We start from the raw sequence: 27,012 nt of genomic DNA, 5'->3' as shown, positions 1-27,012 counted from the left end.
TCCCCCACATGCTTGGTTCATGAGCTGTTCCTTGGATGCAGATATCACTGAGCAAACAAACACTCCAAAGGGCCAACCATTGTGGATTACATCCTTTAAATCCTATTGCCCTTAATCAAATCTGATGCTAGAACAAGATTTCAAAAGGTAGATGGCATTTCACAGATCTTGTTAGCATAACAGCAAGAAATCCCACGTGCCTAAGGAGCACTTTATTATTTTTTAATGTATTCACTCAACTAATGAAGATTTTTCTTCTTTGTGGCATAATAAAAAGCTGTCTGCTAACAATGCTGTTTAGGATCTAGGTCCTGACATATTTCCATCTGTTCCTCTCCCCCTTACTATCCATCGGCAAATCAAACTGGGGAGTTTGGCTCGGGGTCAGGGAGCACTCCAGGATCACAACAGACAAGAGGGGCTGGCTACCCACTCAGAATAGGATTTAGTAGTTGAAGTTGTCAACCCCAGAAAAGCTGGAGACATTTCCTTTTGTCTTTTGAAACTGGAGAAATTTTTTCTACTAAAAATTTAGTAAATGAAATAAACAGAGGACCCCAGATACTTCTTTTACAAGGCCCTCATACACTGCAATTACCCTGCATGACATCCACTTAAGGAATAAAACAACATCATGGCTGATTCTCCAAGAACATGTCTCTGAACTTCAACAGTGCTCAGAAACCTATATCCAGGGCCAACCATTGTGGATTACATCCTTTACTCCTATTGCCCTTAACAATAATAGTAGTCATGTCAACACCAGCAAGACAGACACTGCTGTTTCACAGCCTCAAATACTTGAAAATCAAATGTGGCCTTGTTTCACTCCCAGTGCAACTTCATTGGAGGCCAAAAAGACACTGCTTACTCAATTCCTGTATTTTAGACTGATGTGAGTAATAGAGCTATGGTGTCATCTTTAAAGGTGATTTTGGCGACTGGTGAAATCAAATCTGATGCTAGAACAAGATTTCAAAACAGCTCTGTTCAACAGAACTTCCTGCAATGATAGAAAATTTCTCTCTCTGCTATCCAAGACGGTAGGCGTTGTTTTGAAATGTGGTTAGTTCCAATGAGGAACTGAATTTTTAATCCATTTCATTTGAATGCATTAAATAAAAGTTAAACAGCCACATGCAGCTAGTGATGAACACATCGAATAATGCAGTTCTAAAGGGTTGGTGTGATCACCTTTGAGAAAAGTGATACTTATTAGAATCAAAAATGAGTTCCAAAAGAGGAAGTCCGTGAAATTTTCCCCAATTCTTTCTCTGATAGGGTGTCTACAAATATAGGTAAGGGAGATCCAAAAGAGAGTATATGTGGATTTTTAGTAAGACACAAAACAGGTCCTTCTCAACACTTTTAAGGCCTGCACTGATATAATGTGAAATGAATGCAAAAACATGAGGTGGATTAGTAGTTGGTTGAATGATCATATTAAAAAGGGACCGATTTTTGCATAAGTGTCAACCTGTGAGGATTTTCCAATGATAGAGTTCTCTTCATCCCTGGATAATGTTAAAGAAGACAGCAATTCTTCAGAACCGCAGATGACACAAAACTAGGTCACTGACTGAAGAGGATGGAGAATCATCAAGCCCAAGTGCAGTGCTGGCAGGAACAGGGCTGTGCAAGAGCACGCAGGAAGATCTTACCTGTACGGCTTGACCTAGAGCAAGGTACGCTTCCGCTGCCCAGTGTGCGAAAGTGAGGCTCAAACTTCATTGCTGCAGCAGGATCCTTAAGCAAATCCACATCTGACCATACAGGGAAGATTAATTTATTTAAGGCCTAGCCAAAATTCTGCACCAGTAATTACACTGTCTTCAGATCCCCAAGGCTGAAAAGTTTATTTTACTGCTCCCCTTCTGTTCCTTTCATCAAGCACTCTATCTTCAACGTGCATATTTCATTTCATTTGGAATAAATGCCCAGGAGTGGTGTTGCCGGATCATATGATAGCTCTAATTTTTAATTATTTTGAGGAAACTCCATACTGTTTTCCATAATGGTCGTGCTTACCTTCTCACCAGAGGTGTATAAGGGCTCCTTTTCCTCTATATCCTTGCCAGTACTTGTTATCTTTTATTGCTGTACTATTCACAATAGCCAAGATAAGAATCAATCTGGGTGTCCATTAATAGATGAAAGGACAAAGAAAATGTGGCACAGACACACAATGGAATACTATTTAGATACAAAAAGGATGAAATCCTGTCATTTGTGACAACATGGATGAGCCTGGAGGACATTGTACCAAGTGAAATGACCCAGGCACAGAAAGGTAATACTACATGACCTCACTCATATGTGTTATCTAAAGTTTTCTCAGAGAAACAGAGAATGGAACAGTGGTTACCAGAGGTAGAGAGGAGGGGGATGGGAAGAGATCTGTCAATGCATACAAAATTTATAATCAAATAAGAATAGGTTCTGATGTGCTATTACATAGTCGAGTAAAAAACAGTTAACAATTAAGCACTGTATATTTCAAAGTAGCTGGAAGAGAAGATTCTGAATGTTCTCACCACAAAGAAGTGATAAATGTCTGAAGTGATGGATATAATTACCTTACCATGATCAATGCACAACGTATACATGATTGAAACAGTGCACTGTACTCCATAAGTGTGAACAATTATCATGCATCAATTAAAACTTTTTTTAAAAAAAAAGTTATTCTAGTGGCCATCTTCTTCCAAGATTATCATATTTTTCCTTATCTTAAAGAAAAGGCAGAAGCCAATCCTTTGTGACTAAGCTGAGGTCCTGTGTGACTACAGGTAAAGGAGAAAAATAAATGCAAGGAATGACTCATTTTCCTATATGACTTACAATATCTTCATTACTTATAATATTTGATGAAGGGATGCCAAGTATCAGCACCTGAAATATTAGGTGATACCATCAACCATGACATAACGGGAGAAGGAAAAAATATGGTGCCTGAAAACAACACATCCAGCTATGATATGATGCACTAGCTTATATAGGACTAGTCCTCACACCAGTAACAACTAGAAACTCTTGATGGCATTGGAGAAAACACAATCTTTGTGGAAGTATCAGAGAACTACCAAAGCAACTAGGACTTGAGGGCTGAGATTGTGACTGGTAGGAAAAGATCAACAGTGTGTACTGCTGTTCTGCTTAAGGCATTTGGGGACTCATGAGTGGTGAGAGCCAAAAGATTAAAACAACAACAACGAAGAATAGAAAGTAATGGTTTAGAGGCCTTAGGACTAAGCAGAACTTTTGGTCATCTCATGAGGCTGGGAAACAAGAAATTTTAGCCTAGGGCTAATAAAGTAGTGAGAACTCGAAAGGACAAGTTCCTGGAGAGAAGGGAAACAGGAAAGTGAGCCTGATATGTGGATATCTTAGGACAGGAAAGAAGCTGGAGCAATTTGAACAACAAAATAAATAGTACCATTTGACTTTCCCTTATCCAAAATGCTAGGGACCAGAAGTGTTTTGGATTTAGGATTTTTTTTTCAGAGTTTGGAATATTTGCATATACAGCATGAGATATCTTGGGGATGGGACTCAAGTCTAATATGAAATCTTTTATATTTCATACATACCTCACACGCATAGCCCAAAGGTAATCTTACATATACGTTTAGGGTGCTGTGTTTTAATTAAGGCCCATCACATGAAGTATGGAATTTTCCACCTGTGGTGTCATATCAGTGCTCAAAAAGTTTCTGAATTTTGCATGTTTCAGATTTTGGATCTTTGGATTAGGCATGCTTAATCTGTACTGGATTATAACCTAAAGCATAAAATGACACTCATGAGTCTATACAAATGTAAACAAATGAATTAATGAAAAATATGTAGGGAGAACAGACAATCTCCCTATAAAGAATTCTAAATAATTTGTGTAGATTTGGTTTCCCCAAAGAAATGGCACATAACTTCGAGGCGTCAAGGTTAATATGAATGGTATAAATTATAGACTCCTGATTTGACAGGATCTGATATTCTGCCCAAAAATCCATGAGAAAAATACCTTAAACTGTAACATTTTTTTAAAATCCTGACTAGTAATCTTTCAAAAGAGCCTAAAGAAAGATGACTAATGTAACATAGTATTCTAAAATGAGCCCTGGAACAGGATATTAGGTAAAAATACAAACAAACAAAAACACCCAACCTGAAGTATGGACTTCAACTAACAATGATATATTATTTATACTGTTTTGGCAGTTGCAACAAATATACCATACTAATATAAGAGGCTAATAGTAGGGGAAAATCAGTGTAGGGTATAAAGGAACTCTCTCTACTATCTTTGAACTTCTCTGTAAATCTAAAACTATTCTAAAATTAAAAGTTTGCTTTAAAAAAAATGAGCAGGGCTCCTTGATACACTCCTGCAATTCTAGCAACTCAGAAGGCTGAGGCAGGAGGATGGCAATTTCAAGGCCATCCTCCGTACTTTAGCCAGACTGTCTCAAAATAAGAAACAAAAAAGATTGGGGAGGAGGAAAAACAAAAAAGGCTCAGTGGTAAAGTGTCCCTGGGTTCAATGCCCAGGAAAGAAAAAAAGGAAGAAGGTAGGGAGGGAGGGGAGGAAGGGGAGGTAAACAAAGTAGACTTTAGAAAAAGAACACTGCAAAGAAAGAACTCAGGATATTCAAGAGCACTAGAAATAAATTTGAAATGTAAACTCTTAATGTATTACATATCCAGTTATATGCTTTTAAACTTTACAAATTGAGAATTGACAAAAATATAGAAGGTCAAATCTAAAATCACAGAGGTATAATTTAACTTCTTTCAATAAACAATATAGCAATCAGGTAAAAACGAGAATAGAAGTAGAAGATTTGAACATCACAATTACCAAGCTTTTCCATATTAATATATATAAATTATTGAACCGAGGAACTGTACCCAAGTGCACATAGGCTATTTTTGTCAAAATTAATCATGTAGTGGGGCAGATCTAAATCTAGTGTAAGGAAATCAAAATGTTAATATTATAAAATATTTGTTTCTGACTCCAGTGTAATTGATCTAGAAATCAATAACAAAAATTAACTATAAAATATGAAAAGTATTTGGAAATCAACCACTTTAAAATAATATTGAAATCAATGAAAAAATCATGAAAATTAAACATTTTGAGCTAACAATAAAAATACAAAGTTTCAAAAACAGTGCTTATACATCCATGTTCATGACAGCATCATTCACAACCGCCAAGGGATGGAAGCAACCCAAATGCCATCAGTGGATGAACAGATACATAAAACTCGGTATGTTTCCACAATTGAATATTATTCATCCCAACAAAGAAAGAAAATCCTGTCATACAACACAATGTGAATGAACTTTGAGAACATTATGCTAAGTAAAATAAGCTGATAGCAAATAGAGAAAAACTATATGATTCCTCCTAATACAAGGAATCTAAAGTCAAATTCATAGAAACAGAAAGTAGAATGTTCCAAAGGCTGAAAGAGGGAGAATAGGAAACACTGCTTAGTGGTTACAGAGTGAGATTTGCAAGATGAACAAGTTCTGAAGATGGATTTAAAACCTCTATGAACATACTAACACTACTGAATGGCACACTTGACAATGGTTAGGATGGTACATTTCACTCTATGTGGTTTTTATCAGAAATTTAATAATCGTGCTAATGCCAGTCGAACAGAATATGCAAGACTTTAGATTCATATACTAGAAAATAAAGGAGACTACAAAAAAAAAAACTAAATAACCTCAAAATCTATTTGCTTTCAAGTAGTTTGAAAGAATAGTAAATTAAATTCCACGTAAAACTGAAGAAAGGAAAGAAATTAAGAACCAGAGAAAAATAAAACAAAAAACAAATGTATACAATGTGTAAAAAGGAAAACTCAACAAAGACAAATGTTGATTCTTTGAGGAAAAATTAAATTAATGAATCCTTAACAAGATGATAAAAATGGGATGTGAAAAAGGAGAGGAAGAGTATAGAAATTACACTATCAGGAATAAGAAGATGAGGATTACTAGTAAAAAGATAATAAACATTATAAACAACATAACATTTGTAATTGTGACCTTTTTAAATTGAAATGAATAAATTACTGAGAACATACAAACATAAAAAACTGATGCTAGAATAAACTACCAAAAAAATTCAAATAGTCCTCTATCTACTAAAAAAGTCAAATCTATAATTTAAATTCATCTTCTCAAATAACTTCAAGTTGTATTCTGGCAAATAAAAACAAACAAACAAATCACCAACATTACCCCAAATCTTCCAAGGAACATAGAAAGAGGAAAAATTTTCAATTCACTTTATATAGCTACCATTACCTTGATAACAAAACCTGACCTCTACATTATACATTTTTTAAAAAAGAAAACTACAGGGCAATCCCTTTTAAACATAATTACAAATAAAACTATTGATAAAATAATATATCAGAAGGATTTAGATATAAAAATTATATTACAACTCTGTTGGGTCTAATTTGAGGACTCAAGTTTGGTTTAATATTTTTAAATCAATAAAATCATTCATGTTAATGAAATAATGGAAAAACATTTTATAATTATCTCATTAGATTCACAAAGCATATATTTGATAAAATTCAACAATCAACACACATTTTTTTTTTTTTTTGGTACCAGGGATTGAACCCAAGGGTGCTTAAGCACTGAGCCACATTCCTAGCCCTTTTTATTTTTTTGAGACAAGGTCTTCCTAAGTTGCTCAGGGCCTCACTAAGTTGCTGAGGCTGGCTTTGAACTTGTGATCCTCCTGCCTCAGCTTCCCAAATCGCTAGGATCAGTATAGTTTTTATTTGCATTTCCCTAATTACTAATGATGTTAAACATTTTTCATGTATTTGTTGGCCATTTGTATTTCTTCTTTTGGGAAGTGTCTGTTGAATTCATTTGTCCATTTATTAAATGGGTTATTTGATTTTTTGGTGTAAAGGGTTTTTTTTTTAGCTCTTTATATATTCCGGATATTAATTCTCTGTCAGAAGAATAGCTAGCAAAGATGTTCTCTCTTTCTGTGGGTGCTCTCTTCACATTCCTAATCATTTCCTTTGCTATGCAGAAGCTTTTAACTTGATGTCATCCCATATATTAATCTTGGCATTATGTCCTGAGCTTTAAGCAGTCCTATTGAGAAATTTCTTGCCTGTGTCTAAAAGCCAGAGTGTTGATCCTACATTTTTTTTTCCTAGGAGTTGCATAGTTTCTGGTCTAATTCTGAGGTATTTGATCCATTTTAATTTGATTTTTGTACAGGGTGAGAGATAAAAGTCTAGTTTCATTCTTCTATGTTTGAATAACCAGTGGTTCCAGCACCAATTGTTAAAAAGGGCTGTCTTTTCTCCAATATATGTTTTTGGCACCTTTTCAGGGATCAGATGACTGTATCTTTGCGGGTTTGTCTCCCTGTCTTCTATTTGGTGTCTTTGGTCTGTGTCTGTTTTAATGCCTGTACCTTGCAGTTTTTGTTACTATCACTCTATACTATAATTTGAAGTCAGGCATTGTGACTGTGTGCAACCTTTCTTATCAGGATGCTGGGATGTGGAGCAGCAAAGAAGTGGAAGTACAGCCCCAAAACTGCCAGCCTTCAAACGCTGAAAACTAAATTGGGCTTTTATAGAGAGCAACAGTGTAATAAGTGGAGCTGGGTCAACTAGACACCCATATGGAAGAAAAATCTGGACATTTGCTTCATACTATACATTTAAAAATCAGATCTGGGGCTGGGATGTAGCTCACTGGTACAGTGCTTCCTTAGTATAAGTTAGGCCTTGAGTTCAATCTCTAGCATGTCTAGAAAAACAAAAAGAAAAAAGAAAGAAAGAAAATAAATATCAGCTTCAGGTGGATTGTAAACCTAATGTGAAAGTTCAAACAACAAAGCTTCTAGAAGCTACCATAGAGAATGTTTTCATAATACTAGGTTAAATATAGATTTTCTAATCAGAGCACAAATAGCACTGACCTAAAGGATCGAGATTGATAATCTGGACACTCTCTGCACCAAAAAAATATCACCAAAAGTGAAAAAGAAAGAATATAATAAAATGTTTGTAATATGTACATTCAGCCAAGTTCACATGTATCAAATATATGAAAACTCTAAAAGAAAAAAAAGCTCTAAAATAAAAAAAAAGAAAAATGAACAAAATATTTGTGCAGGACTTCAGAGAAGATTTCTAAATGACAATTAAAAATATCCAAAAGAGATTCATTATTAGTTTTCAGAGAAATGCAAATTACAACCACAGGATCCCAACCTAGGTCCACCAGAATTAAAATTTAAATGACTGACATCTCCAATTATTGGCAAGGATGTGTAGCAAATAAAATTCTTCCATTTATTTGTGGAAGTATAACTTTAGTACAAGCATTTCAGAAAATTAATGAATAGTGTTCACTAATATATAAACACACCCAGACCCTGTGATCTGACAACTCAATCCCTAGATAGATACTCTATAGAAATGCAATCAAGTGTGCAGCATGTACATAAAAATGCTCCAAGCAGTGATAAAGATCCTGAAAAGATCCATATGTTCACAAAATGAAGAATGAATTCTTATATATTTAATGTAAACTATAAAACAGTAACAGTCAATGAGCTAATGTTACACTCTACACCCATGAATTATTCTCAGAAATGCAATGTTGTATGAAAAAAGTTACCATAAAACAGTACATCTGATAGCCATTCATTTATTAGAAAATTCAAAAAGTAGCAAAAATACTTGGTGATAGGATTCTGGTTATCTTTGGGTATGGGGCTGTACAGTTAGAAGGGAAGTCTAGGGGGAGACTCTTGGGTCCTGGTGGTTTTATGTCTTAATCTGGGTCGTAGTTTCATGGATGTGCTCCTTTTGAAAAAAAAAAATTCATGGCACTGAACCCAGGATCTTTGTACTTTTCTGTTTATGTTATATTGAAATTAAGAAGCTTGGGGTTTTTTTTTTTAATGGTCTTGCTTATCACATTGCTATTGCATGTTGTTCAGTCCAAAATTGAAAACCACTTAGAAGAGGTGAATCTCCAAAACTTCCTCCCACCCTGGTAGTAATTCCAGTTGCTGGTTATGAGGATGTGGATTGTTCTAGTGGCGGGGAGGGGGATGCAATTAGGTGACATATTAGGGACAGGGCTCATCTTTTCAAGTTCTTCAGTTTCTGTCCTGAGCTACAGGCTCTGCCTGCTGCCACAGTACCATAAACATTGCCTTAACTTCTGTGAGTCAGTGTTACTGCATTCTCTATGATGTCCTGGTGCACAAAGTGATCCAAGGCACTAGTGTCACATTTGACAATCCAGTCGGGAAAGGGGAGCCAGCCAGCTTCCCCTCCACACATATGCACACCTGGGTACTGGTTAAACCACCCTGGAGAACAGATTCCCAGCTGCCCTGATTAAAGGACAGAGACGTGTTTACCATTACACTTGGAGAAGAGGAACAGGAGAAAGTAGGGACTGGAATCCAAGTCTCAGAGTGGTGGGAAGGCAGAAACTCAGGGACATATAGACAAATTATAGCTAGAATTCATGTGTATTGCATGTCTCTGTCACTGGCCCTGTGCCTTTGATAACACCATTTGGTAAATGTTTTACTAGATACGTTGCTGAGTTCTTTTCCTGTTTTTTTTTTTTTTGTTTGTTTGTTTGTTTTGTTTTGTTTTAATTTGATCCCAGGCCTTCATGCATGCTGGGCAATATCTACTACTGAGCTATATATCCCCAGCCCCTTTTTTATTTTTTATTTTGATACTAGGTGCTAAGTTTCCCCGACTGGCCTTGAAATTGCAATCCTCCGCCTCAGCATCCCAAGTAGTTGGTATTATAGGAGTATAATCTTTTCATTTTAAAATTGTGGTAAAATATACATTAACTTAAAATCTACCATCTGAACTATTTTAAGAGTACAGTTCAGTGGCACTAAATGCATTCATGTTATTGTGCAACCGTCCCCATCCCTCTCCAATACTTTCTTCAACTTGCACAACTGAGACTCTGCCTACTATCTCCCCTTCCCCTGCCCCCAGGCCCTGGTAACCACCATTCTGCTTTATGTCTCTATGCATCTGTCACAGGTGGTGTGCAGAGATGGACAGTCACTTCTTAGACTGATCTCAGGACCAAGTTGTCAGGGGCCCTTTAGGTTCTTTCCAACTCTAAAAGGTTCTGGTTCTTTCTGGAACCTGGCTGCCAGAAGGGATTCTAAACATGTCCCTAAATCTCCAGCATGAAGGTCTGGACCTCAGTCTCCCTGCAGCACCCCAGTGAGCAGGTGTGGATCATCCACCAACTCACTGAGTCTGGAGTTAGTGAAAGAATGGAGGAGATGATTATTCTCACAAATGAATTCATTCCATGAATAATTCAATCCTGCCACTCTGTGCAACTATGGCACCAGCTTTGGTCCTAGTAACTCCGCCAAATGCCAGGTGTGCATTCCTTTGGAAGTGCTGACTGACTACCACTCTACTCTAGGTGTTGCTGTGAAACTCTCTAGTAGATGTAATTAAAGTCCATAATCAGTTGACTTTTAGTAAAGAAGAGGATCCTAGGCAATGTGGCTGGTCCTTACTCAATTCACTGAAAGGCCTTAAAGCAGACTGAGGCTTCCTTCAGGAAAAGCTCCTATGGACTTCAGCTTCAGCCCCTGCCCTAGAGTCCCTGCCTAGAGTTCCTGTGGTCCTTACTCACAGCTTTCCCTGAGGATCTCAGGCTTGCTTAGTCAAGCCCCACAACTACACAGCCAATTCATCAATCAGTCTCTGAATATCCATCCCCTGCTGCTTCTCTGGCTCAACTCTGACAGACCAAGCATTCCCACCTAGCCTCTAGGGCTCCATCTCATTGTCAAAACCATACTGGTTTATACTCCTATCTCCACAAATGGTGCATAATGAATTTGCCATAGATCTCCTGTCAGCCAGCTGGGGACCTGGAGCTAGCAGCTTAACCATTCTGAGTTTCTGTCCTCAAAAAGCAAAACTCTGATTGAAATGACAGATCTGTAAGGCCCTGCCCAGCATCAAGAGAATCTAAGCCCTTTCTTGGATGAGAGCACAAAATGCAGAAGATCATACAGCAACTCTCCCAATTAAAGCTGGCTGGAACAACCAATGAGTGAAGAGAGAGCCTACAATTTGGGAGCAAATTTTTGCCACATGCATGTCAGACAGAGCACTAATCTCCAGGATATGTAAAGAACTCAGCACATTCATACACTGCTGGTGAGATTGCAAATTAGTGCAACCACTCTAGAAAGCAGTATGGAGATTCCTTGGAAAACTTGGAATGGAACCAGCATTTGACCCAGCTATCCCACTCCTCAGTCTGTACCCAAAGGACTTAAAATCAGCATACTACAGACGCAGCCACATCAATGTTTCTAGCAGCTCAATTCAAAATAGCTAAACTGTGGAAGAAACCTAGATGACCTTCAATAGATGAATGGATAAAGAAACTGTGGTTTATATACACAATGGAATATTACTCAGCATTAAAATAATAAAATTATGGCATTTATTGGTAAATGGATGGAGTTGGAGAATATCATGCTAAGCAAAGTAAGCCAATCCCAAAAAACCAAACGCCGGGAAAAAAAAATGGCCCCAGCAGCTATTTGGGTGTCTACTCTCCGCCCAGAAGCAGTAATTTATCTATAACATTAAAGCAAATGCGGGAGTCTGGGATGGGGTGCCTTCAAGTCTGCAAAAGAGAGTGGGGAGAGTTAGACTGCAAGCTCCCTCTCCTAGGTTTTATAGCCCTGTGGAGCCTAGTTCAGCTACTCTCTTCTGGCATTGCATAAGACCTCACACACCACATCTGTAAGCTTACTTTCTTTTCTGTAAAACAGAGATCATGACGTCTACTTTACAGAGTGTTTAAGGAGTACTAGTTAAGTCTAATTATTAGCTACATATGTCTGCACATAGTTGAGCTCAATAAAGGAACATGGTAGCCCCCAGAGGATATATACCAAAACCCCCAGTGCCTGAAACTGAGGCAATAGTATCAAACTCTAAATATACAATCTTTTTTCCTATACCTGCATACTTACAGTACAGTTTAATTTATAAATAAGAGCTTAACAACAATTGCTAATAATAAAATAGAATAATAATAAAATGCATTAATAATTTTAAAATGTACTACTACTGCTGCCACTGAATCAGCCAAGGCAGAGAGGGGAGAATGCACTAGTAGAGAGAAGTAAAATTACATGCAAGATATCTGCCTCCTAGGTGGCTACTTAGTGCAAACACAGAACCTCTCAGAGAACCGGGCAAGCAGGTGCTTCAAAGCATTAAAGAATCATTTGTTTCACTGGGTCCCACCCAGAGCCATGAAGGTGGGCATGGCTGAGATGCTGTGAATGATCTGCCTTGAACTCTACTCTCCCACCCCACCCCTCGGACGATGTGAGGAAAGGGAAGCACTTAAGATTGACCTATTGGCTAATGGCTCCCCAAACCTGATGGGTTTTTATCTGAGGTGGAATCACACTTTGTCACACACAGGAGCTAATTTCTTTTGGCAACTGACAGGTCCCTCAGTTAATAACAACTTGCAGTTTCTCCTGCCGTAAAACACCCTAACTTTGCTGCAAGATCCCTGAGTAAGACTGTCAGGACTGAGTATTGACAAAAATAAAAGACAGACATACATACATCTAAATGAATGTTGTCATCCTCAGCCTTGACGTTGAGAAGCCACACAGATAACCCAGTGTTTTCGGTGAAAATAACACCGCAGGGAGCTCCTTTCAGAATCTAATTCAGATGAGTCAAGCCAACCCTCCAAAGAGCACCAGCCACTCATGAAGATATCTCCTCAAAATGTCCAACTGGTGCTCCATGATTTCCCATGTGATGATCCCCTCTGCACATTGTAGACATCACTCCCACTTTCCAGAGAGAAGACAACCTACATATGGAAATGTCTTCCATTGCTCCCCGAAAGTAAGAAGCTCTCTTCCTTGGCCCCAGCCCACCTCCAGATTCCCTCCTTGCTGCATCTCTGACAGCCATTGCTTCTCTGCCCATTCTCCAACAATCAATTGTCCATCTTTACGGAAAATACCTTGTTTCCACCTGTCTCTATTCTCTCTGTGTTCCCTTTCTTGGCCATTCTCAGTCGGGGGAAAGTCCTATAATTCACTTTTTTTACCTTTTAAAATCTCACTTGATCTCTAGCGACCATCACTGAAAATCCTAAGGGTCAGTCCCTGCTTATTTCAGTCAAACTTTCTGGCCACTCTCCATGATACTCCAGGGCACCAGTTTCTCCACCAGGGCAAAGTGTCAGGGCCATATTTCCCTATTCATTCCATCTCTTCCCATAGAGCTCTTCCCCACCCATGGTTTTGACTAGCACACATTGGCATGTGACTCCTGTTGGGGCTCACAAAACATGTCATTTGGGACCTCAAACTGAGAGCACCTGGGAAGCAGCAGATGCAGGGAAGGGTCTTCCCTAAAGTCCCCTTATCTACCTACAGACCAGTTCCACCAAGGGACCTTATGAAGGAGGAACACAGTTGTCTTTAATCCTCTTACAGAAATGTCATCAACGTCTTTAACCAAGGAAGATTAAACTCAGCACAGAAGGAGACAAAAATCAAATAACACACCCCGAGTGTAGAGGCCACTGTCTGTCCTCTGGGTTCATTCTCTCCCCTAAAAATCCTTCATGACCCCCCTCTGAAGCTGCCCCAGCTCCCCATTTCCCATTCCCTTATAACAAGGACATTTAAGTTTAAACCATCGGTCCCTCTTTGACCTTCATATTTTGTGTGACTCCTATGCACATAGGCATGTTAGTAAATTTGTGTGCTTTTCTCTCATTAATCTGCTTATTCTCAGTTTGTTTCAGTCACAGAAATGTCAGAGGAAAAGTCTGAGCTTCCCTGCACTCCCAAGTCCCTACCCACACACTTCCAAGACCATACCCGCCCCCTCCATAGCTCCTGGGCTCACCATGGAGTAGGGAACTTAACAATTGTTTTCCCACATCCAAACAGGTCCTCTCCCTACCGAGTTTCCACCTCACTCTCCCACTGCCTGCTCCCTTGCCTGGACCGTCCACACCAGCTCTGCTGACTCTTCCTTCACAGTGCCTCTCACCTTGGTCCTGTCCTGCCTTCACTCAGGCCTTGACCTCTCTCCCCAGGGGCCCTATGAGGAACCTTTGCTGGGCAGGTCTTTACTCCCACCCTTACTTTCCACAGTCACATGTCCCCACCATGTCAGCCCTCTGATGAAGACCCCAAGGCTTCTCCTTGGCTATTCAAATGAGAATTTGACCTCTGACACCTCTTCTGCCTCACCTTCTATCTTCCCCCATCAAACCAGCTATATTCCTTGGGACCTGCCACACTACTTACTGTGTGCACACTTTGATCATATAAGTAGAAGTCTCCCCCAATGCATGGGGCATATGTTCCAAGACCCCCAGTGAAACCACAAATAAAGCATATCCTGTATGTACTATGTTTTTTCTATACATACAAACCTATGATAAAAATTAACTTATGATTTAAGCACTGTAATAGGTTTAACAATAACTAATAACAAAATAGAACAATTTTAACAATATGTTGCAAAGAAAGCAAAAAAGGATACAGTCTTTCTTGAAAGAGTCAAGACAAATATCAATGTTATGGAACTAAAATCGACCATGGGTACCTGACACTACAGAAGCAAATCCCTGGATAAGGGGGAACTACTGTATGTGTTTCTGTTGGCCTGGAATGCCCTACCTTTGTATCTCTCTTTCCCAGAAACCTGTACTCTTCCTTCAGGATGAAAGATCAAACTCCACTTTCCCCTGAACAACCTACTAGGCAGCTAAGTCCCCTCTTCCCTGGGGTCTACACTTCATCTCCCTTAACATCAACAGATGAAAGGAAAAAGAAAGTGTGGTATATACACAGTGGAATATTACTCAGCCTTAAAGAAGAATAAAATTATGACATTTGCAGGTAAATGGATGGAGCTGGAGAATAGCATGCTAAGCAAAATAAGCCAATTCCAAGAACCAAAGGCCAAGTGTTTTCTCTGATATGCAGAAGCTAATTCACAAAAAGGAGGGGTTAGGGAAAAAGAAGCACTTCCCAGCCTGAGGAGCACGGGGACTACCATTTTCAGGAATATCTCATGGGACTCCACAGAACAGTTTGGGAATGCCTGCTTGCACACTGATGTCCTCACTTAGGGCTGGACATAATTAATTAGATCTGAATATCATTAATAAAAATTACAGACAGAAATGACTAACTTCCTTCAATTTAATCACATTAATTATGTTAGGCTCAACCTAGTGACAGCTCATAGTGCTGTTTTTTTTAAACACATTTTTCATCTTTGTAAAAATGGTGTTGATAAATTTTTTTCTCTCCTAAAATGCAACTAAAAAATAAAAAAGAATTGGGTGTCAGAGCAGGAGTTCTCAAATATTTGAAAACACATACCGTCTGAAAGAAAATAATAATGGGCAGCTCCATGTTCTCTTTTGCCTCCTCTAGAGAAGGAAACTAATGACATCACGGGAATATTATGAGCTATACAACCCCATCCATTGTGTGGTTCATTCACAATCCACTTGCCCTCCCCATTAAACTCCTGAATTCCCACTTTGCAAAGGAGGAAAATGCACTTCTGAGCATTTAAGAAACTAAAGCTAAATAATGACCCCATCCTTCTTGAGCATCTTCTGTATATGAGGCATAGGACTGAAGGATGCATATCAAGCAGGCATCTGAATCCAGACACATTAACAGGCAGACAGGCAAGAATGAACAGGCAGAAGGACTGTGGGCTCAGATGCCCAATTAATGCCTCCAAAGGGGTGGCCTGCGAGCCTTGACTGTGAGGATGAGAACCACACAGAGAGGGATCAGCCACACAAGGCCAAAAGGATTGCCCTGTGTGAACGCAGCTCCTGAAAGAACAGGGCCATGTCAATGACCAAAGCCTGGATTGCTGAGAAATCCTAACCATTTCAACAGAATCATCTGTAAAAAGGTGAGGCCAGGAAGTCAGCCAATAAGAGGATCAACTAGTAAACCAGAGCAAGATGGCCCATTAGAGGAACACACAGCACAAGAACAGTATGATTGTGTGTGCATCCATTAAGGTGTCCAACACAACATCTTCATGGATTCACTTTCTCAAATACACAGAAGAAGGAGTGGAAGACAATCAGGCAAACCTCCATGTGTACACCATTCAGGATTCACCCTCACTATCATCCCCACACCTCTCCCCCCTCTCTCTCCAGACCCCCAGTACAGAATCACCAAGCAACACATGTCCTTTACTGCATGGAATGTCCTCCGATAACTTTCACTCTGTTCTATGCATTTTAAAACTTTTTAAAATGCCTGTTGTGAACCACTTATGATTGTTAATTTTTTTTATTATTTCTACTCTACTATAATGTTTTGTTTCCATTACAGTTAACTTTGCCTTTATATATCCACAGTCCATATAATCATTTTTTTACTTTTTCTTTTGAATCCCATTTTATTTTTTATTTATATAATAGCAGAATGCATTACAATTCTTATTACATATATAGAGAGTACAATTTTCATATCTCTGGTTTTATGCATAGTATATTCACACCAATTCATGTCTTTATACCTGTACTTTGGATAATAGTCATCATCACATTCCACCATCATTAATAACCCCATGCCCCCACCCTTCCCCTCCAACCCCTCTGCCCTATCTAGAGTTTGTCTTTTCCTCCCATGCTCCCTCTCCCTATCCCACTATGAATCACCTCCTTATATCAAACCAAACATTCGGCATTTGGTTTTGGGGTTTGGCTAACTTCACTTAGTATTATCTTCTCTAACTCTATCCATTTACCTGCAAATGCCATGATTTTTTCTCTTTTATTGCTGAGTAATACTCCATTGTGCATATATGCCACATTTTTTTTTTATCCATTCATACAATTGTTAATTTTATGTGTTAACTTAACTGGACCATTTTCTATGGATGCCCAGAAAATCTGGTTAAACATGATTACTGGGTATATCTGTGAGAATGTTTCTGAGAGAGATTAGCATTTGCATTGGTAGGCTGGTCAAGGCAGGTGGCCCTCCCAGTGTGGGTGGGCTACATCCAGTCCAGTGAGCCCCTGACTAGAACAAAGCGGTGGGCGAAGGTTGAGTTTACTCTCTACCTTACTGCTTGAGCTAGGCCATCAAGCATCTCCTGCCCTCCATGATGGTGGTTCTCAAGCTTTCAGGCCTGGACTAGAATCCATACCATCAGCTCTCTGGCTCTCAAGCCTTTGAATGTCACTTTTGACTTTGCTGGGCCGCCTGCTTGCAGAGGCCAATCATGGGACTTCTTGGCTTCCATAATCACATGAGCCAATATGTTATAATAAATCTGTTGATAGACAAGTAACTGGTAGATGGAACCTAAGATAGATCGATCTATCCTAAGATAGGCAGATCCTATACTGGAGATGATTAATAGACCACCAAATCCATCTCATGGCCAGCTAAAGCATGTACACTCATGAGTGGTAGTATGGTTTCTATCTTAAGTGACCCCAGAGGCCCATATGCTGAACAGTTGGTCACCAGCCTGTGGCACTACTAGGAGTTAATGAACCATTAGGATGTAGGGCCTAGTGGTAGGAGTTAGGTAACCGGGGATGTGCACTAGAAGGGGATATCAGGACCCATGTCCCTTCCTCCTTCTCTTTGCCTCCCAGCTGCCATGGGTGAGCTACCTGCTCTGCCACACACACACCCCCCTCCACCGTAATGTAGTGTCTCCACAGGCCCAAAAGCAACAGGGCCAAGCGACCATGGACTGAAACCTCTGAAACCGTGGGCAATATTAACCTTCCCTCCATATAAATTGACTTATTTCAGGTATTTGTCACAGTGATGGAAATCTGACTAACATAAATGAAATTGCTAAGTCATGGGGAACTCAAATTTCCACCTTATGAAATACTCCTCTTTGGAGAACAATTATTTGCTAATGTATATATGTGAATGGTATCTCATTGCTAAGTGGCAGTTCCCTGATTAGAAGTGAGGCATAGTGCATTTGGCTATTAGCCATTTTAGTCTTCTCCTTCTCCCTCTCCTCCTCTGCTTCTCCTTCCCCTCCTCTCCCCGACTCCTCCTTCTCTTTATATAATTTGTCCATTTTTTAAAACTCTGTTATATTCATACTGATTTGAAAGAATTCTTTACACAGCCAGTATACCATATCTTATAATAAATTTCCATTATGAATATTTATTCCTGTTTGTATTTATCTTTAAAAAGTTTCTAATACTGCTATTCAATTAATTGGTCTTCTCTTTTATACTGTGTGTGAGGTGTGTGTGTGTGTGTGTGTGTGTGTGTGTGTGTGTGTGTGAGAGAGAGAGAGAGAGAGAGAGAGAGAGAGAGACAGCACACACTTTAGTTTTTCCTATACCATACAACATACCGGAAATATCTTCTGTGTGTTTTAACATTTTGCTTTTTTACATTTAGGTCTACAATTCTCTGAGCATTGTATGCACATATGCTGTGAAGCAGGGATTTCATTTTATTTCATTTTATCTTCTCTCATGTGGTCATTTAGTTGTTATGTATCATTTCCCACCTGGTCAATTATACATCTCTGCTACATCCCAGATTCCCATACATATGACACCTTAAGCCACTACCCCTTCCTACCTGTCCCCCTGGCTACATATATTCAAATATCACACAGTCTTAATCATTATTGCCCTTCACCAGGAAGCCCACTGCCCTGGTCTTATATCATCCTCCCTCAGTGCTCTGGCTCTGTGTTTTCTCTTGGCATAGTAGCTGGGAATTTCTGTGCATTTCTTTGGATCTTATATTTTTTAAAACATTTTGGCTGGATTTCACACAGCATTTATATGTGTCTATACTGGGGTAGGAACATGATGATATCACATCAGTCAGCAACTTCCTGAATGCCACAGCCTCTCACTTCATATATTTTCTGAGTCTTGCCATGATTTAAACACAGTTAGTCTTTCCATCATTCCTTTCAGGATAATGACTGAATTGATATAGTTCACTATTCACATTTTACAGACCAGAGCTAATAGGACTGATACATAAAATAATGAGATCTAGAATTTAATTATTAAAAAAAATAGAAAAGATCCTCTAACTTTTCATGTAGGTGGACGTATACTCGTAAGATTATTTTTGAGAAGACATCAGGCACTTGGTGAGTATTAGTATTCTGAAGTTACAGAATGGTTACGGAATAATTCCATTTGCAGTAGAAAAATAAATAAACCCAGGCCTTTTCTTCTCTTTGCAGATCTCCTCACAGAGATTCATTCTGGCATAATTGACATTTTAAAATATCCATTTCATTGCCACTTTTCTTTTCAAGAAGGAATATGCTTTTCTGCAGGGAAGCTATAGAGAATTGTGATAAGCATATTCACTTAAATGATGGGCCTATTACACTGCAGATGGGTGAGAGCAATCAGGAAGAGAGCACAGTGTCTGGTCTATTCCAACTGATTTTGATCCTTTATTAGTATTTCAGGCTCAGGGGCGGGAAAAAAAAGGAAGAAAGAAAGAAAACTTATTCCTTAGAGGTACAAATTGAAATTCCCCATGGCTCCATCAGAATGCAATGGCATCTCAGTTCATTAAGGAAACATTCAAGAGGCCAATTTCATAGTGGAAAGTCCATAGAGGGTGGAAAAGTTGGGCTACGGGTTTGACCCCATGCTCCCAGCGGTGCAGGACTTCACTGTAATTTGTGAGACTGCTTCCCTACAAGTAACATCTCCTCCCTTCACAAGCTGCCCTTACTGTGTCGACGAACAAAATCTTCTCCCTTGACAGAATCCACTCAAATTCTTTGGCATTTTTAGAGCTGAGATTTGATGATGTATCTGATGAGGTTAAAACTGCAGTGTGTTCGTAACTCTATTTAAATAGAGAATCAAATGGAACTGAAAAGGCTTGTTGTAAGGACAAAAGTAAATCCACAAACTTTAAAAACCAATAATAGGAAAAGTTCAAAACAGCCCAGACCCATTAGAAACAAGGCAACTCCTCTGAAGTTTCACAGTCTGTTTCCTTGGACAGGAGCTGATTGCTCCACAACTATTAAGTGCCTTATGAATGTGCTCCAGACAAGATTCACACAGAACCTACTATCCAGGGCATCTGTGACAAGAAGGCTCCCCAGTTTGATGCAAGGGAATTCCTACCCCTGGACAGCACAGGGATTATGAGTGGCCACCTAGACATAAGATAGACACTGAATTAAATGAAGCTGCCTGCTTTATAAAACAAACAAAAATAGGTTTAAGTTGCTTCCAATAGCAAGACCTATGGGCTCCCGCTACCCTAGAGGTAAAATAGCAGTTCTGAACCCAATTCTTAATGTTCCAGAATCCTGGTCTTGCCCCTGGTAATCTTCATCTCTATCAGAAGTAGCACAGAGCTTTCCCTGGGACACCCAAAGTTTTCCTCTCCTTTGTGAATCCCAAAGCCACCACTACCCTATGTATGACTATGGATGGTGAACCCATCCAAGCCCAGCAGATGAATCCATAAGAACCCACAAAACCCATCCTAAGCTCCGACCAGCACTTGGCATCAGGACACAGAGATCAAGACTTCTGCAGCCTCTTGGCCTCTAATAACTTTCTCCTCTGCCAACCACTCTCCAAACACAGCTCAACCCACACACCAGCTTCCCTACAACCAACCCACCTGCTGTGCCTCTGGCCCTGGAAGAAGAGCCAATTCAGCTTCTATCCAGAACCCACCCCTCCAAGTCTCCCCTTGCTGAGCATTCAGCTAGCACCTTGGCTGTGCTCCATAGATCCTGCGGAATAAGAACAAGCCAAATGCTGACTGTAGATGTGATCAGGACGGTAATACAGCTTTACTCACAGGGCAACAGCAACTCAGAGCCACCCTTCATCCCCAGCAAGCTGAGGCCTCTTTTTGATCCAAATTAAACCTCTTATACTTAGCTTCCTAATACTCCACAGTGTTTGACTTTTCAAAGTAGGCTACAGGTTGAATAGCCTTCATCCAAAATGCTTTGGACCCAGAAAGCATTTCATATTTCAGAGTTTTTAGGATTGGGGAATAAATAACATAACTTCTCATGATAGTGCTCAAAAATATCTGTTCTGAATTATTTTGGATTTCAGATTTTGGATAAGAGATGCTCAACCTATAATGAGTGCCCACGTTTAGATAGCAAAAGTTTTCAAGTGGTGTCTGTTGTTGGTATCTACTTTCAATGTAAATGGGAATCTGGGTTAGGATCACACAAATTAATGATTGAGCCCAGTGAGGACACTGATTTAAAGAAAAGCCCAGGGCAGGTGGGGGGAATGAATGGGGTGAGTATAAGTTGCTATTGTTCTGGGTGGTGGGGAAAGGTGTCAGCTCCGGGGAAAGTAAGTGGCCAATGAGAATTCCAACATTCATCCACTCCTTGGGTGGGAATCAAACCCCAGCTTCAAACTCCCAGTGCTAGGACGAACACTCAATCACACACACACAATTCCCGGAAACAAAGAACCATGACAATTGCCGGGTTCCATTTGCAGTGTAGCATCTGGCTAGTGAAGCAATTCCATTCCCCACGTGTCAGAAGCAAAAGCTCACTCCAAGTAAAAAGCTCACTCGTGTTTCTTACCGAAAACGACTGGTTTGATAATGTCCCGGAAAACCTCCTGGTGATCAAATCTTTCTGGAACAAAGCAGAATGAAATAGAGGAAATTACTTAGGTTTCAGAAACGACACAGGTGCTTATAGAGAGTTCCTTCAAGTATGAACATTTAAATGAGTGAGAAGCTCTGAATCACCTATAAAAGTGAACAAATTATAATTCTAATGAGATGATCAGAAATTACCCTAAACAAATAATTAAAATGTTTCTTTAGTCATTTCATCACATAATTATTGCCTTAAGAACAACATGTTGGGCAAATAAAGCGATGGCTTGTGTACCATTCTGGAAGGAGAGACTACCCGCATATTAATGAAGCTCCTCAAAGCCTTCATGAATATGTATCTTCCCACAACAAAGCTTGACCCCAGTGGTTTGCAGAACCCGTGTTTTGTGACACTTTTAGAGAAAGCTGACATGCATGTGGCGGTTGGAGGAGAATGACAAGTAACTAAAGGAAAGAGAAAGGAAGTCCCCTCACTTCCCTTATCCAGGGTCTCAGTCCACCTTTCCTCCTGGGAAAGATGGTTTCAAAAGAGAACTGGAAAGAGGCCACCAGGTCTCACCTGTCCCTTAAATAGAGAAAGCTTTTCAGATGAAAGTTGAAGAGGAAGCCATATAGCCTGGAGGGGTTCAAAGTCAGACCTTGAGTGGATCAGGATTTTGTGATGAGGGCCACAAAGACTCAAGGGAAAGATACCTGGGGTGGGACAGAAGGAGAGGGCTTCATTTGTCCTAAATTCCTCTTCTCCCTCCCATTTTGCTAATGTCAGATTGAGTTATAAAGCATCTTGAATTTTCTTTGTCCCTTTCAAAAACAATAGCAAAATACCCCTCCTTCCTGGAGCCTGCTCAATTGGAAAGCACAGGGCTGAGATCTTCATGAGCAGATGTGCTGGTTGCACAGTTCACCTTCAATCTATTCCTAGGGTCTAACGTCACAGGGGAATGGCATCATTCGTTGGGGGGAAGAAACAGGGTCTTGCTATTGGCACCTGCTCTGTAATCGTTTCTACTTCACAAAAATCTAATCTGGACTTGGTGTTATCACTTTGCTAACAAAGCCAGATGGCTGCTCTCGGTTCCCTGGGCAGACATTTCTAGCAGTGGGTTTTAATTAGGGAACTTCCTGCACTCCAAACTGGCCCTGTACAGATGCTGCTGGTCCAGATATAAAGGAAACTGACAGGATATGACAGGATATCCCTTAGAAGGCTGAGGAGATTTCCATTTTAACTAAGTCACCTGTTAAAAGAGAACTGCAAAATGGTTAATCTGCTGGCTTTTATTCAGAGGTAACTTGACATTCACATAGCCGTTCGGTTTCTTTCCAAGGCTATTGTACATAAATTGCCCTTCAGTATCTGTGCCTCTGAGCTTCACAGATTCTGGCCCTTTGAAAGAAGGCTTCTTTCTCCTACCCAAGCGAACATCACAGGTAAGGCATTTCAACCACACACAGGCTTTCCAAACTCAGCCAGTGTGGGCTTCTTGCTTCCTATGTGAGCATTGACAAAGCCCTCTGCAGCCTCTTGCAGTGTGCTTCAGTTCCATCTTGCATAAAGCATGGAAAATAAGAATGATTTCAAAGGTGGCTGGGGAGGTGAAACTCTGGAATACCGCTTGGGATCACACTTGCATCAAATATTTTTCCTTCTCCCCCAAAGCTCACCATCTGAGGATCTCCAGAATTAAGTAATTTCTGGGTTAGTGCATGAACTAAATGTTACATCTAGTCATGAGACCACTTCACTGGCTGTCAGGAGATGGAGCCTTGGGTCCTCACTCAGTTACAAGTTAGCTCTATGACCCAATCACAGCAGTCAGTGGATATGGTTTGCATATAGTTTGCCCCCCTCTGAATTCATGTTGGAATTTAAACCCTAGTGTGAGATATTAAGGGGTTGGAAACTTAATCTCACTATGGTGTTCAGAGGTAGGGCTTTGGGGAGATCAGGATTAGATAAGGTCATCAGGATGGCAAGCAACCCCATGGTTGAATTGTAGTAGCTTTTTAAGAGGAGGAAGAGAAACCAGAACACACAAAAGTGTTCTTCCTGTCTTTTGCCCTGTGATGCCCTGCACCCACTCTGCTCCCACTGGTTCCTGTCCCAGAGGCACCTTGGGGACTCTCAGAACCTGTTTGAGGATACCCTCCTCTGCCAGGGGAGGCCTGCCCATTGCCTCCTTCCCTGGAGGGAGCCGGCACAGCTCTCCCTGGGTCTCCCCTGAGTCTGCAGGTCCCCTGAAAGGACAGTCTCATTCATCTGTATCTGAGCATCCCCCACATGCTCCACGTGGATTCCCAACAAAGGCACAGAATCATCAAACCCCTCGGGAGCAACGGCAGCGTGCTGTACCTTACATAAACACTTCCATACGAGGAAACAGGCCCACATCTGAACTCAATTTAGAATTGGTTTTTAAGTGTCTATTTATACATCTCTGGTGGATGGTGGAGAAGTCAGGGCTCTGGGCTCCTGTCCACTGCAATTCATTTGCATTCTTTTCATGTTTATCTTCTCTTATTTCCCAGCAGCATTTTAACTCAAATGCAAGGTCACCTACCACTTGGACTCAGCATCACTTATCAGTTTCTCTACAGAAAAATGCTAATTTTCTTCCCTGTGCAGCAGTGCCCTGTCCCCTCCCAATCCAGGACCCCATGTTTGCATTGGCTAAAGTGGAGTTTTGTTATTTGAATGACCTGTGTCTTTGGACAGATGGTTCACCTTAAAGACATGTCCCACAAGGTCATGAGACCCAGGAAGGTCCATTGGGGGTCAGCTGTCATCTCTCCAACTGACTCTGATTCACCAGCCAGCCAGGCACATTTCAGCTCATTCCCAGTGGCTAGAAAGAACACAAAGATTACAACATGGTTCGCTTGGATCACCTGAGCTCTTCTTCATGGTCTAGTCATTCTTAGAACTGCCATACACCTTTCTCCATTGCCTTTCTTCCTCTTTGGAAAGCAGTGAGGGACAGGCCAAGTCCCCAGTCCCTCTTGGTCATTTGTAATTAGACAGAAATGCCAGAGTTTACTCTTTTTCTAGGAATTTAAAGTCATTTTTGGAATAATCTTCTAATCCTTTGCAATCTCCAGAGTGGAAATACAAGATTAAAACACTCTTCTCTCCAAGCTATCTGCTCATTCATAGGTTTGGGGTTTTATTTGGTGCAGGGGGTGAGAGGAGGAAGGGGTGCATCTTATAGCCTAGCTTCTTGGCAGGGTCATGCAATACAAGCCACAGAATCTCTCTTTTCCCATGAGAATGACTGGATCCTCCAGGATGCTGGGCTCCCTGAGCCCCCCACCCTGGGAACCAGCCCAGAAGCAAACATAGTCTTGTCCATGACTCTGAGTCCACAGCAGAACTCAGACACAGAGAGCACTTCAATCCACAGTCCTCAGCCGCCTGACTTCAAATACCACCCACGAGGTGCGATTCCCTCTCAAAGATTGCTGCTGTGGCAGTTGGCACTAGGTTTCAGGACTGATTAATTTTCCCACAGGACACCACTTCAACTGCCATCATCAGTTTCTGTATTATTCGATATGCAAATTTCTGGCAAAAAAAATAGGTCTGTAATCAAACACAGCCTTTGAAATGCTGTGTTTCTAGGCACTCTAGAGGTAACTAGAAATGCTAAATATTCCTTAGAGTGGAGGGGTCCAAATTTGCTGATGCCTTTGATTGCTAAGCCAGGGAGGAAGGTCCCAGATCCAGAAAACATCCTCAAGGCCCTCAGGGGCACCAGTGCTTGGGGAGGGGGCCACAGCAAGGAAACCACTCAGTCTACGAGAACATCAAAGGACCTCCCGAGATAGGGCAGCTCACATAAACTCCCATCCAGAAATGATCACAGGTCCCAGAGCACAGTCAAGTCCAGGGTCAGGGGACTGGGTTCAGAACAAGTCTTTTAAAAAAAATTTCTTAGCAAAATTAAAGCCATAGTTACAATTTCACAAACTCCCAGATCTGGAGAGTGTCCCTGGAAGGCACCTAGGAGTAAGGAGCAGGAGAGATAGGAGAGATGGGTGCCCAACACAAAGGTAGGAACTGGCTGGAGTCAGGAAGTCTGATCTTCTCCAGGAGCAGTGGAATCACATTCAGAGTGTCAAGGGGACCAACCAGACTGCCTCTACTCTCATTTCTTCCTCCCACTGACCCCAGAGTTAGAGTTCAGTTTCCTTGGGTTAAATGGGCAACCCTGAACTCTGTAAAGAGACCAGGTGCTGGGCACACAGTGCCTTGAGATAAAGAACCAGGGAATGTGGTAAGGTATAATAACCCCTGAAACACTTGTTAACAGGACATTCTGGCCACACTGAGCAAGGGCCCTGTGATAGGCTCAGAAATGATCCCTGCAGAGCAGCACAGCCAGAATGATGGAGAGGTATCAAATTGCACCAAAAGCAGAGCAGAATGCTGAAGCCTACTCTGCTTTTGGCTCTTCCAGGTACCATCCGGTGGTTATAGCTAGCACCCAAAGCCAGATGTGTGTGGGACTGGCAGCACCACTGCATGGGGAGAGATTGAATGCTTGCATGGCTTTCATGGGCCAGCCCAGGCTGCCACACACTCACCTGCACTGTGCTGCTTCCTAGAGGAAGTGGACAACTAGCAGAAGTCGGTATCTAATAGGTAAACTTTGGCACAAGAAGGTCTCCTGGGACCTCGTATTGCAGCCAATCAAACTGCCCCGAGAGGGTGCAATGAGATAGCCCAGTGTACTCACAGTTGTGGCTGGAACCACAAGTCACCTACGAGGAGAGTTCAGAGGGGAAAAAGGCTGCTTCCCCAGGCCAGGATACATGTTGATTATTAGGGACTTGGAGACGGGGGTCTCCACCTTCTGATGGGACACACAGGGACAGTGCTTGGGTGGGGAGAGCAGGTCCTTCCAGGACAGAGAAAGAGGCAACATGGAACCACTTTAGGAACAGGCCACAGATGAGTTTCAGTGAGGGAAAAGGGGGCTGGGCTCAGACAGGGGCCCCAGGGGCTCACAGGCAGTGGGAAGGGGGTTAGAGGTGGGTGACGGCAAAACTGGGGATGACCCAGCTTGAGTAGAAATGAAAGTGCTGTTGACAAGTAAAATTTTTAAATTCTGAATAACTGAGTCCCTAAGCTGGCTACAAAGTAAAGTACTCAAATGTTAATAACTCCATTTATAATTTCAAGCATGTATTATTTTTCTCCTTCTGGGAAAGAAGCTACATCTTCAGAATAAAAAGCTCAAACTTTGAGATGCTTTGGGAAC

The 27,012-nt window shown here is 40.8% G+C and overlaps 1 protein-coding gene across 10 annotated transcripts in view; it reads right to left on the bottom strand.

Annotated features, from left to right (window-relative positions):
* Apba2 (amyloid beta precursor protein binding family A member 2) overlaps positions 1-27,012 on the bottom strand; it is a 273,246-nt gene that overhangs the window by 113,383 nt on the left and 132,851 nt on the right. For 6 of the 10 annotated variants that reach the window (XM_058576702.1, XM_058576698.1, XM_058576713.1 and 3 more), the window contains one exon: positions 21,711-21,764. The exons of 1 other annotated variant lie outside the window; for it this stretch is intronic. The gene's annotated coding sequence lies outside the window, so the exon portion shown is untranslated. Of the gene's footprint in view, positions 1-21,710; positions 21,765-24,476; positions 24,569-27,012 lie in introns of those variants that run through there. 3 more of the 10 variants (XM_058576701.1, XM_058576704.1, XM_058576712.1) reach the window with 2 other exon arrangements.

The sequence above is a fragment of the Marmota monax genome, unplaced genomic scaffold (genome assembly GCF_021218885.2).
Source record: "Marmota monax isolate L192 unplaced genomic scaffold, Marmota_monax_Labrador192_F-V1.1 WCK01_AAM20220418_F8-fsc00005, whole genome shotgun sequence".
Lineage (NCBI taxonomy): Eukaryota > Metazoa > Chordata > Mammalia > Rodentia > Sciuridae > Marmota > Marmota monax.
The sequence above is the reverse complement of the archived record's forward strand: the minus strand, read 5'-3'. Positions and strand labels throughout refer to the sequence as shown.